Genomic DNA, 12,515 nt, shown 5'->3' on the forward strand with positions numbered 1-12,515 from the left:
TGATCTTTGGTCACCTTAACTGCCTTCTGCACATGTCAACAGCAAGACCCCCTTCCTAACCCAGGTTTGATATCACCCTGAGTTTTCTTTTCCAGAAGCCCTTCTACTAAACTGATTCTGAAAATCACTTTTCTTTCTGCCACAGCTTTGCATTAATTTTTCATTGCTGTAAAACAAAACAAAACAAAAACAAAAACAAAAAAATTACACCAAATTTAGTAGCTTGAAACAACACATGTTTATTATCTCACAGTTTCTGGGTCCTGTGCTCAGGATCCCTCTAGGCTGCAGCCAAGCTGTTAGCAGAGCTGTGTCCCTTCTGGATCTCAGGGTCTTCTTCGGAGCTCAGGTGGTTGTGGGGGGATTTCAGGTCATCATGGAGACGGGACAGAGGGCTCCTGGTTTCTTCCTGGTTAGAGGCTCTCCCTGCGGTTCCCCGCTTTGCGGCTTTCTACACGGGAAGCCCATGTCCCAGCAGCTTGCTTCTTCAAGGCTGGCAGGAGCGCCTCTCACCCTGGTCTGCGAATGTGGAGTCTTAGAGAACGGAACATAATGGTGTACCATCACCTTTACCATATTCTACTGGTTAGAGGAAGGTCACAGGTGTCACCCACATTCCGGAGAAGAGAATTCTACAAGTCAGGTCATTAAGGATCACCTTAGGGTGTGTCCACCACAAGCTTCTTGCCTGCTTGCCTCAGTTCCCTTTTTATTCCCAAAGAGGATTATTTTGTCTTCATTTTCACCTCCACACAAAAATACTTTCTGTGTCTGTAAAATTCTAAGATCTGCTCTTTCTTTTTTCCTCACCTGTAAAAAGGTAGAGCCCAAGTCAAGATCTCTCCTTTTCTCTCCATTTCACCCAAAACCATAGTCTCTTCCTTTCCAAAACCTTTATTGGCATGTAACTTACATACCATAACATTAAAGTGTACCACCCAGTGTATATTTATAGACTTAATGAATCATCATCGTAATATCAATGTTAGAACATTTTTCATCACCCCAAAAGGAAACTTCCAATCACGACACCCCTTCCCCTCCTGTCTCAGCCCTGTGTAACAGCTAATCTATTTTCTGTCTCTATAGATTTTCCTGTTCTGGACATTTCATACAAATGGAATTATCCAATATGTGGTCTTCTAGGACTGGCTGCTTTCAGTGAGCATCAGTTTGTAAGTTTCTGAGGCTCATCTGTGTTGTAGCATAAACAGTATTATGATGGCCATATAGGATGTTTAGAGTGCTATAGACAAAACAGCGAGGAAATGAAGGATGTTTACTCCCAAAAGTAGGGTGAGGAATAAGTATCTTTATTCATTTTCCACCTCACAAGTTTTGATAGGCATTTACTCTACATAGGGCCCTGGAGGGAAGAAAAGGTACGTAAGATTCAGCCACTGTCCTTAAGGAACTTGGGCTGTAAAGACAAAAGGCATAGTTCTGATTTATTCCTAAGCATCAAGGAGGGGAAATGCACAGTGAAATTTCAACTCACTGGGACAAAACAGAAGCTAAAACTAGTCTCTCAAACATATGAATTGTTTTTTAAGGGGAAAAAAATGTTAACCAGTATTCCTTGCTTTTAGTTACATGGAGCTGAATGATTTTTAAAAATGGGCCAGGGGGTGTTCTGAGAGCAATCTCAGGTCAAGCACAAGGGAACAGACTGGCTCACGAGTCTATTAGGAGAACTCCGAGGGAGGGGCAGGACTGTGCCCCAGGCTGGTGTTCCCTGTCTTGACATCAGCCCCAGGGATCCCATTCTGCAGCCATGCGCTCATCAGCATATGCTCCAAGCCTGGAGGAATTTCCCTGCAATGTAACGATTTTTCATTTGCCCAAAGGTCAGCATGTGAATATCAAAAACACTTCTGATTTAGACAAGCTGAGGAATGATGAAACTAACCGGTTTCTATCAGCAGGAGCGAACCTCTACGTGGGAACTTTGGATATTTCACAAAAAGGCAAGTTCAAGCAAGAATCCTTAAAACTGAGAGGTGTCTATGGCATCAGCTGAAGAGAACAGTAAGATGGTGAAACACTTACCACCAATGTAATATTATTAGTGTTTCCAAACATTCCTCTGGGATAAGCAAGGCTGTTGCTCAAGATTTGCAGACAGGGCCCCACGACTTCAAACTCCAATCATGGAGCAAGGCCAGAGTCTCAGCGATGGGACCAGTCCCTCCCACGGCCAGCAGCCTGGGCCTCCCATCACCAGCTGCTGGCTACCTTGGAGCAGGGCTGTCTTCAGGAGCAGGCCTAGGGTGGCCGCAGGAAGATTCCTCACTCCTAAAGCCCTCTTCCACCTGGCTTGCTGATCTGAAATTCCACCCTTCAAAATTTATGTCTTTGCTCCAATGCAAATACTCCTGGGAGAAGAAACACATCTTTTATCAGCCATTTACACCTCAGTGCAAATGTGTTTATCAGAGCCTTTGCCAAAAAGTCTGTTTTAGAGGAGAGGAGGCAAAAGGAACTAAGAACAAAAAATGCCTGAGGATGAAGAGAAAGTAATCAAAAGTCGCAAGAAGACAGAAAAGGACCACAAGGTTGCACCAAAGGCAAATAAACCTAGGTTCTTCCTGGGAGGGCTTCCTGAGAGGATTGACAGCTTACCCAGACTTGTTGGGAACGAATGGGGGAAGAGTGGTACACAGGAATTGCTGAGACTCAACACTGAGCCTCAGTAGGGATTAGGGCCTGGCCCCTGACTTTTCTGTTGTGCTTGTCTTCTCTCAGAGGGACACTCTCACAAGGAGCAGCAATGCCCAAACAAAGGAGGAGGAAGCCAACACCTGTCTCACCCATCATGGATAGTGCTTTGTTCCGCTTTACTACACCACCAAGAGCCTCGAATCTGCTTAATTACACACAGACTTTTTGCACCAAAAGAAAGTGAGTAGTGTTTGTCTAAAAGAATGTGATCTTGCACCCTGTGGGGGTGGGGAGCCCTGCCCCAGCACTCACACTGAGCTACTGTCTCAGACCTGTCAACAAGGTGAGCCCCAAACCTGGCGAGATGATTGCTTGCTTATATAACACGATGATTTCACAACACTCACAAGAGATTAAAACTCAGAGCTGTCCAATTCCACTGGATGTCAGGGAACTCTGTGAGAAGTCGTTTCAGAATTAATTAACTGCATTCAGAAAAAATCCTCTTGGCTTCCTATAGCTGGTATTAGTCCAGAGAACCACAATCCTTAGCCAGGCCTCTCTGAAAAGCTCAAATTTCCCAAAGGTATAGTCAGTTTAGGTGACTGGTGACAAAGTCAAGCACAGTTGGACTGTGTGTGCATGTAGACCAAACCTGGGGTATTGATCAATAAAGGTGAATCAGGGGCACCTGGGTGGCTCAGACGGTTAAGCATCTCACTCTTGGTTTCTGCTCAGGTCGTGATCTCACGGTTCATGGGTTCAAGCCCTGCATCAGGCTCTGTGCTGACAGCACAGAGCCCACTTGGGATTCTCTCTCTCTCCCTCCCTCTGCTCCTCCTCCACCCGTACTCTGTCTCTCTCTCTCTCTCTCTCAAAATAAATTAAAAAGAAAACCATGGTGAGTCAAGGGGGACATTTACTATCAGCCCTAAATATGTATATATCCACACCTTAATCTTTTTTTAATTTTTTTTAATATTTATTTTTGAGAGAGACAGAGATAGAATGTGAGTGGGTTAGGGGCAGAGAGACAGGGAGACACAGAATCCGAAGCAGGCTCCAGGCTCCGAGCTGTCAGCACAGAGCCCGACGCGGGGCTCGAACTCACCAGCCGTGAGATCATGACCTGAGCTGAAGTCAGACACTTAACTGACTGAACCACCCAGTCGCCCCAACCACACCTTAATTTTTAAGATTTAGATGTTTAGATGGTTCTTTTCAAAAAAGATGTGAAGGGCTGTGCTCAGTGCATGGGGGTGAAGGATTTTATTTTACTTAAAAAAATTTATTCTCTTACTTTCATTTAATCAAAATTACAAAATGTTTTACAAACAATTTTTCACATAATTTTTGCTCTTTTGACATTGATTAATTAGATAAGCATTCTTTTTTTTTTTTAAGGGTTTAAATATAATTTATTGTCAAGTTAGCTAACATACAGAGTATACAGTGTACTCTTGGCTTCGGGAGTAGATTCCCATGATTCATCACTTACATACAACACCCAGACTCTTAAATACAGAGAACAAACTGAGGGTTGATGGGGAAGGAGGCAGGGGGGAAGGGAAAATGGGTGATGGGCATTGAGGAGGGCACTTATTGGGACGAGCACTGAGAGTGAAGGATTTACACAGGATGCTCCCCAAGTAATTTCACCCACCAAAAACACAAAGAACCTGCAAGAGGAAACTCCAGCTCTCTTTAATTTGCCTGGCATCTGATTCTCATTCTAGAGCCTGCAGCCTTCTGGACTTTGAGGAGGAAAATGCCTACCTTAAGAATTACGGTGTTAAAAGATCCTCCTTGTAAGTGAATATTTAATGAACTGCAACACCCATCACAAAACACTTCATATGGCTTTAGTTACTCCACGAGCCAAACTATGCCTCCAGCATACAAAATGAGACCTTGCTCATCTTTTCAAATGCCATGAGAAGCCTATATCAACAGTACTCCCTCCTTTTTTTCCCATGCTAGTGCCTTTTTTTTTTTTTTTACCGTATTTATTTATTTATTTGGTTAAAAAGATTGGAGAATTTAATTGTCTTTCTCTTCCTAGAGAAGATTGGTTCTGAAATGCTTTTTAGAGTGTGTTTTGTGGCATCTGAAAGTTCCCTACCTCCCACACTCAAGTTCTAAAGTTTGAAAGAATACATCATTGCTAGTTTGATGTATGGCCAAGACCGAGAACACAATGCAGGGAGTGTAGGCATATTTCACTCCACAGTGGACTCACAGTCTTTCCTTAGACATGGTTTTAGCATAAAGTAAATTGTATTTCCAGGATTCCTGCCAAACGCAACAATACAAATAACGATGACCAAAAACAGCAAAATGCGGGTGAACCAGAAGTGATGATATTTCATAAGGAAATCCCATAAATGTTCTTAATATGCTTTGGATTGATTTGAAGATTAATTAATTAAACCAGGTTGGCGAAGTCCCAACATATAAAACTGTACTAGAAGAGAATTCTATAGAAACTCAACAGGGATACAAATAGTGATTTAATACTTCTTAATGCAAATGATGAGATATATTTCAACAATCAATGGTTCTGAAAATGAAATTAGAATAGTCTGATTTTTTTTTTTTTTTTTTGGCACTGGCTAAGTACTTAATAGTGACTATTTTCCAGACTCTCTACGTTACTCCAGGTTTGGATTATAAGGATTTCTAGCAAATCATCAACACATCAGTATCAAATCACTCATAGAGCATCCATATAAATTTGCCTCCCTACTATTCTTCAACTGAGTTGGGAGTAGGGAAAAGAATGAAGATTTGTCCCAGGGACTTTTCTAGGCTCTTCCATGAATTTCCCAGGTTCTCTTCACAGCAACACTGTAAGATGGATAGCATTATCTCTATTTCACAGATAAAGAAATTTAAGTTCCGAAAAGTAAATTATTCAAGTTCAAACATACTATAGTTTTCAGAAGTGGAAAGGAAATAAATAAATAAAAGAGTATTTCTCTATGTGTTACTTTCCATTATTCAAGAAATTCAAGTGAATGTACTGGCTTATTTTAAAACTGCTTTAGACTTCAGACTCCCAAGCTGTGCTCCTCAGACAGCAGAACTACTCTGAGACTGAACCATGAGGCTCTCAGCATTACAGCTTTCCTGGTGCAGTGTTTCACCAAAATGAGGGACAAACGATTTTAAGCGGTACTATAATAAGATATTATATCACTGAATTAAAATTATTCTATTTCTCTTCTGTTTTCTCAGTTGAGGTAAAATTCACCTGACATAGACTATTTTAACCATTTTATTTTGTTGTTTTTAATATGAAATTTATTGTCAAATTGGTTTCCATACAACACCCAGTGCTGCTCCCAACAGGTGCCCTCCTCAATACCCATCACCCACCCTCCCCTCCCTCCTACCCCCCCCGCCCCACTCCCCATCAACCCTCAGTTTATTCTCAGTTTTTAAGAGTCTCTTATGGTTTGGCTCTCTCCCTCTCTTTTTTTTTCCCCCTTCCCCTCCCCCATGGTCTTCTGTTAAGTTTCTCAGGATCCACATAAGAGTGAAAACATATGGTATCTTTCTCTGTATGACTTATTTCACTTAGCATCACACGCTCCAGTTCCATCCACGTTGCTACAAAAGGCCAGATTTCATTCTTTCTCATTGCCTAGTAGTATTCCATTGTATATATAAACAACTTCTTTATCCATTCATCAGTTGATGGACATTTAGGCTCTTTCCATAATTTGGCTATTGTTGAAAGTGCTGCTATAAACATTGGGGTACAAGTGCCCCTATGCATCAGCACTCCTGTATCCCTTGGGTAAATTCCTAGCAGTGCTATTGCTGGGTCATAGGGTAGATCTATTTTTAATTTTTTGAGGAACCTCCACACTGTTTTCTAGAGCGGCTGCACCAGTTTGCATCCCCACCAACAATGCAAGAGGGTTCCCGTTTCTCCACATCCTCTCCAGCATCTATAGTCTCCTGATTTATTCATTTTAGCCACTCTGGCATGAGGTGGTATCTCAGTGTGGTTTTGATTTGTATTTCCCTGATGAGGAGTGACGAGCATCTTTTCATGTGCCTGTTGGCCATCTGGATGTCTTCTTTAGAGAAGTGTCTAATATTTTAACCATTTTAATATGTACAGTTTGGTGGCTTCTAGTACATTCGCAGTGCTGTGTAAACAGCATTTCTCTTTCAATATGTCAGACTGTGTCAAGGAGAAAGTCTCAGCTTGGTGCTGTTATGTCTCTAATAACTCTAATATTTGATAATCTCCCTTCCAGGGAAAAAGACAAAGCAAGCTCATACCCCTTAGTAAATAAGCATACAACTAGAATTTGATAACATAGATTTGGTGTTTCATTTGCATTTATTTTTTATTTACCCTGAATTTCTACCTATGTAGTAACAAAATTTCCTTATCAAAAAATATTTAAATAAAATGATGAGTTGATTTAAAGAAAACTTTTAGGTAAATAATAGCATCGGTGGCACATACCTATGGCCAAAAAAATCACAAAGGAGGTACATGAATGGCTGAAGTTCTAGAACCACCCTCTGGAGGTCAGATGGAAAGTGACAACAAGGAAGGAGGACCAGGTCATGGGCGTTTAGAAGGAGAAGGCTGAGCAGACTGAAATAATTCATCAAAATGTCACAGGAATGAGGGGCTAGGACTTGGGAAGGACTCTAATGGTCAATTCTAGAATGTGACTCTTCTTTCCTGGTGAAAGTCCACTGGCCCGGCTTGCCTTCCACCGGGGGTCCTAGAGGTATCTCCACTCTCCGAGTTACAGAAAAATACCCCTTCTCAGAGCAGGGGCACATCCACTTACAGACTGGGCAGAGAAGGAAGGGCAGCACACTCTCTCCATAAAGGCCAAGATGAAAAGAAGCTCAGAGGCGGGCCAAGGGAGCTGAAAGAGGAGGCCACTGCTTCACCGCTGCACGGTGCCGTGCAAGGAAATGTTCAGCCTCCCAGAACGCTGCAGAGGAAGGAGGGAGAGAGGAGAGGTGGGGCAGAGACTTGGAAGGTGATCCCTAAATGGAGCGCTTGTCCTTTTGGCCTCAGGCTTTCTGATGAAGGCTTGTGGTTGGAGCAGCGGTGTGGGAGGGCACATGTGTAAAGAGTTGTCTCCCCTCCCATAGATCTGCTCCCAGGGCCCATTTGTGCAGGGAACTGACGGCATGCCTCAGAAGTGAGGCTCTGCTGCTGGAAGAGCCTTCTCCACCTACAAATCTGTTTCTAATGATTCACCATTTGTAAATGGAACTCCCATCCCTGGCTCTTCATTAGTAAAGGGTTATCAAAAAGAAAAATGGAGCACCCATCTGGAGATAAAAATCCCTGATGCCTAACAGATTGTCAGGAAGATTTCCAGCTCACCAGATTTGAAGACAATGCATGTACGCGCGCACACACACACACACACACACAGTCCAGAGCTAGTCGTAGCTAGAATATTCTTTCTAGTTACCCAACATATATCAGACTATCTACTGCATGAAATGTAAAGTTCCTCCTTTTAAAATGCAAATTATACAAAATAAATAGCACGTGAAGCCATCAGTCCGGTACAAATTAGTCTAGGTGATGCCTTCTCCTAGCACCTTTGAGAGATCAGAGGAAAAATCAGATCTTGACCCATAGAAATTGCATTTCCCTCCAGTTACTCTCACCTTTCTATGTTTTCCTTCCTGCAAAATTTGTCTTAAGAGTTGTTCATTATCCCGTGTCCACCTCATCTCCTGAGCTCATTCCTACCTGGCTAAGTCACCAGTGATGTCACATGGTCAAATCCAAGGGCCACATTTCGGTCTTCCTCCTCGACTCTTGGCAGCATCTGACACGGTTAAATTCTCTAATTTGAAACATTTTCTTATCTCGGCTTCTGTAACACTAAACTCTTCTGATTCTCATCCAACCTCACAGGCCACTCCTTCTCAATCTCCTTCCCATCTGCTACTTTCTACAAGGAGGAGAGCCCCAGGGCCACACCTCGGCTCTTTTCTCCAACTGGGTGAGTGCCTCTAGTCCTGAGACACCAGACACCATGCCGAGGCTGACAGCTCCAAATTTCTATCTCAGATCCTGACCCTTCTCCTGAGTTCTGGACTCAATATCCACCTATTTACTTGATATCTCTAATTTTATGTCTGAGAGGCATTTCAAAGTTAACCCATCCTCAACAGCACTTTGATTTCCCCTCCCATATTTCTTCCTCTGTCTTCTCCTTCTCAATAATGGCACCAACATCCAATCAGTGGCTAAAATAAAACCACCATATCTTGCTAAGGCTATTGTCTTCTAGCTGGTCTTCCTACTTCTCTTCCTCTATTCAAAATTCTCCGATGGCTTTCCGCCTCAAAATCATCGTGTCAAAGTCCTGATCTTAGCCTGTGATTTGCCCACCCACCGACTTCTCCATGACCTCATCTCCTCCCACTTCCTCCCTGTCCACACCCCTCCCACCACAGTGCCTAAGAGCTGCCCTCCAGCATGCCCCTCACATGGTTTGTGAGTTCCACCCCACGGCCTCTACACTCACTGTTTTCTCTTCCTGGGGCACCCTTGCCTCAGATATCTGCGTGGCTTACTTCCTCACTTCTTTGCTCAAATGTCATCCCATCAAAGAAAACTCCCTGATTATCTTATCTAAAACTAGCCATCCAAGTCCCTCTTTATCCCTTCACAATGCTTTGCTTTTCTTCACTATCCCCACCTAAATAAATATGTGGTTTATTACTATCTGTTTCTCTCCACTAGAGTGTAAGATCTGGGAGAGCAGGGACTTGATCTATTTTGTGCACTACTCTGTCGCCAGAGCCTAGAAGAGCACCTGGCACATAGCTGGTGTTAAATCAATATTTGTTGAATTCTCTAATAAATCTTCATTTCTCTTTTCCCGGCCTCCTCGTGTTCAATCCATCTGAAAAGTCATCCTTTCATCTCAATCCCAAATACATCCAATTCTATCCTAGTTTAAACCACCATCATATCTCACTGGGGCTCCTGCTTCATGGCCTGAGAGGCATCCCTGTTTTTTCTCTAGAATCCATTCTCCAAACTGCAGCCAGTGATTTAAAAAAAAAACCAGAAACAAAAAACACACAAATCAGGCCCATTAATGTTAAAACCCCATTAATGTTCTTGGAATAAAGTATAAACCTTTAACCCATGGCAAAAGGCCACACATGACCTGGCACCATGACCCCTTCCTTGCTCACTAAGCCTCCATCACACTAATCATTGCCTCGAACACACCAAGTGTGTTCCTGCCTCAGGGATTTTGCACATGCTATGCCTTCTGTGCAGATAGCTCTTCCCTGGATAGCCACATGACTGGTGCCTTCTCTCTATCCAAGTCTCAAGTGTCACCTTCTCAAAGCAAGGCTCCACCCACTCTCTTTCAGTTTGCTATTGTGCTTTATTTTCTTCCTAGCACTCATAAACATATTGTTTATTCACTTGTATATTTTTATCTGCCTTCCCCAGCAAAATATTCTGCCCTGTCCAGCATTTATTCCCAGTATGCTATATACATCTCAGTATTATTATTATTATTGTTATTTGCACATAGGTAGTTATTCATCAACTATTTGTTAAACTGGATTAAATTTGGTAGCTCTAAGAATTTTTTCTTGGAGGGGCGCCTAGGTGGCTCAGTTGGTTAAGCATCCAACTTCAGCTCTGGTCATGATCTCACGGTCCTTGAGTTCAAGCCCCATGTCGGGCTCTGTGCTGACAGCTCAGAGTCTGGAGCCTGCCTCATATTCTGTCTCCCTCTCTCTCTCTGCAACGCCCCCCCCCCCCCATACACACACTCTGTCTTTCTCTGTCTCTCAAAAGTAAATAAGAACATTTTAAAAAATTTACGAATTTTTTCTTGGGGCATCTGGGTGGCTCAGTCAGTTACATCCAACTTTGGCTCAGGTCATGATCTCATGATTTGTGACTTTGAGCCCCTCATCAGGCTCTCTGCTGTCAGCACAGAGGTCTCTTCAGATCCTCTGTCTCATTCTCTCTCTCCCCGCCCCCTCTTCCTCTCAAAAATAAATAAACATTAAAATTTTTTTTAATTACCTGAAAAACTTTAAAGAAAAAAAATATTTTTTTTCTTAAACAGGGGCACCTGGGTGGCTCAGTCAGTTAAGCCTCCGACTCTTGATTTTGGCTCAGGTCATGGGTTTGTGAGTTCAAGTCCCACATTGGGCTCTGTGCTGACAGTGCAGAGCCTGGCTGGGATTCTCTCTCTCTCCCCCTTCGGCTTTTCCCTCACTCTCTCACTCTCAAAATAAATAAAAATGATTTTTTAAAGAAAATTTTTTTTAAAAGAATTTTTTCTTAAACAGGAATTTTTTTTAAGTATAATCGTTCTAAATCTTGAGATGAGTAAAGACATCATTATTTAGTCAAGCTAATAATATTAACAAACAACACTAAAACCTCAGGGGCTTAAATCAATCAAAGTAGATTTTGCATTCATTTCGCTGCTTAATAAAGGTGTTATGTGGGCAGCAATCTAGACAATTACTCCAGGCCCAGGTCTCTTCTATCTTGTGGCTACCATACTCTGCCTTCAAATCTTCTACTGGGTCTTCTTCATCTGACCAGCCAGCATGCAAAGAGAAAGAGCAAGCCAAGATCTCCTCAGGTGTTGGAGGCCAGGCCCGGGAATGGAAGACATCACTTTTACCCAAATTCCATTGACCAGAACTAATCAGACTGCTCTGACTTCACTGCGAGGAAGGCTAGGCCTGCCCAGGAAGACGATTCAGGATTGGCAAGCATCTACCCAGTCCCTGCTCCACATTTTTATGTTCTGCAGAGAGCACCATGACTTAGTTGTCTATCACATGAATGACTTTGGCTATCACCTTTTAGGCACTTGGGGTTCACAGGGCTGACAAATCATCATCCTCAGCAGACAAGGGAGACCAAAAGGTAGTGTGCTTCTTGGCCCTATCAGAGCAGAGGAACGTGAAACTCTGCCAAAACAAAGCTAACCCCTGCAGCATGTGACTTCACGTTTTTAGCATTCGTTCTTGGGAGGACCATATTTGGGGCTCAACGCCAGCCATCAAATCAGCCCAAACTTACAGTCTTCAACAGCTAACTTGAGTCTCTGAATTTCAAGGCCTAGTTTCTTGCTAAGACAAATAGATTTTGAGAGCCACAATTTTAAGGTAACTCATCTTTATGTAGTTTCTCCCTTTTAGCTTGTCTTAGACCTACCCTAACTATTTTTGTTTGGTTATACACAATATTTTATCATAGATCTTTAAGATAGATGACATTTTATCCAATATCATGGGAAACAGACTGCATGAATCAATTCTAAATAGCTCAGCCAGGGTGAGAACAAATTCCAACAGATAGCTACCCTTTGTAGCTTCGAAAGGAGTAATTTGAAAATATTCAAACTTTTTGTGAATTAAATCTCATAAGAGTAGATCTCAGTAAGGACATTTTTACTTTCTATGTTCCTTTCATTTAATATCATTCCCCTTGGGCTTAGTCTGTGATCTGCATGTCATAATTGTTTCATTTACGTATGGAAATTACAAGTCCATAAAGATAAGAAACGAAGGTATATTTAAGAACAATTGTCATATTTTGTGACTGAAATGAAAAGATTTAAACCTTAAACCCACTCCAAGAACAAGTAGGAGGGCATTACAGCAAAACATGTGAAATAAACGTGTTGAGTCTTCTATGTCTGAATTTGTTGATCTAATCACATTAAATACCAAATTGCATCCAGCTAGACCCATGTAGGAAGAGAAAACAAATAAAACAGACCAGTTGAGGAGAGATGAGGTATGTAAGTAAAACAAATATAGAACAACCTTAAAGCAATCTTCAA

The 12,515-nt window shown here is 42.2% G+C and overlaps 1 long non-coding RNA gene across 1 annotated transcript in view; it reads right to left on the reverse strand.

Annotated features, from left to right (window-relative positions):
* Positions 1–214: 214 nt before the first annotated feature.
* The window catches only part of LOC131490290 (uncharacterized), a 57,188-nt gene continuing 44,887 nt past the window's right edge, over positions 215–12,515 (reverse strand). Inside the window, exon 3 of the long non-coding RNA XR_009251023.1 lies at positions 215–810. This is a non-coding gene — a long non-coding RNA (uncharacterized LOC131490290). The remainder of the gene's footprint in view (positions 811–12,515) is intronic.

This window comes from Neofelis nebulosa, chromosome 11 (genome assembly GCF_028018385.1).
Source record: "Neofelis nebulosa isolate mNeoNeb1 chromosome 11, mNeoNeb1.pri, whole genome shotgun sequence".
In the NCBI taxonomy this organism is placed as follows: domain Eukaryota; kingdom Metazoa; phylum Chordata; class Mammalia; order Carnivora; family Felidae; genus Neofelis; species Neofelis nebulosa.